Source organism: Schistocerca cancellata, chromosome 9 (assembly GCF_023864275.1).
Source record: "Schistocerca cancellata isolate TAMUIC-IGC-003103 chromosome 9, iqSchCanc2.1, whole genome shotgun sequence".
Taxonomy (NCBI): domain Eukaryota; kingdom Metazoa; phylum Arthropoda; class Insecta; order Orthoptera; family Acrididae; genus Schistocerca; species Schistocerca cancellata.
The window spans coordinates 60,890,238-60,891,473 of NC_064634.1; positions in this window are offsets into that span (position 1 = coordinate 60,890,238).

Genomic DNA, 1,236 nt, shown 5'->3' on the forward strand with positions numbered 1-1,236 from the left:
TGATGCACAGTGGAAAACCATTAGAAACACGAATGAGAGAAATTTCCAAAACTTCAAATTATGCATTCGGGAGACTGACTGGAGGTATGTTTATCTTGCAAATGATGTTAATACAAAATATAATTTATTATCTGATGAATTATTAGGTATATTTGGAAGTGTCTTTCTAAAAAAGGTCTGCAGACTACAGAACAGGCAATCAAGCAAAAAACCATGGCTCACCAAGGGCATAAAAATATCATGTCAGAGAAAAAGAGAACTGTATATAATATCCAGACAATCCAATAATCCCCTCCAGATGAACTATTATAGGACATACTGTAAAATCTTAACTAAGGTCATTAAAAAATCTAAAAGTATGTACCTACAATCTGAAATAATTTTGTTCAGATAATATAACCATAACGATTTGGAATGTAATAAAGAGGGAAACAGGTACTGCACCATCTGACAATGTAAAAACTGCTGTCCAAAAAATTAACGATTTGGAAATAACTGATAGTAAACAGATAGCAGACACATTTAACAGCCACTTTCTAACTGTCACTTCTCAAATAGGTTGCAGTGGTGACCTAAGGGAAGCTGGAGATATTCTGAAACTTAACCTTCCACAATGTTTTAATGATATAAATGTAACACCCATAACTGTTAATGAAATAGAAAAAATAATTCTCTCATTGAGATGTAAAGGATCTTCAGGTATAGATAACATCTCTAGTAAACCGTTGAAAGCCTGCACTAATGATGTAAGTGTAGTACTTGCTCACATTTGCAACACGCCTCTTTATGAGGGAGTTGTTCCAGAGAGAATGAAATATGCCATTGTGAGATGCCTTTTCAAGTCTGGCGATGCTACAGATGTCAAAAATTATCGTCCTGTCTCTCTCTTAACAACATTTTCAAAGGTTCTTGAAAAGGCAGTGTATAACAAGATTGTGGCACATCTTGATAAACTTAATATTATTAACCACAGACAGTTTGGTTTTAAAAACGGGTTTCCACAGAGCGTGCCATATATTCACTCACAAATAATGTCTTGGAGTCTATTAATAGTAAGAAGTCACCAGTTGGTGTCTTCTGTCATCTTTCCAAGGCCTTTGACTATGTCAACCACAAGATACTCTTGGAGAAGGCCTATCATTACAGAATCAAAGGGCCTCTAGGTAACTGGCTAAAATCATATCTTGAAGACAGGAAACAAAAGGTGGTTCTAAATGGCTTCAACAAAGGATCTTC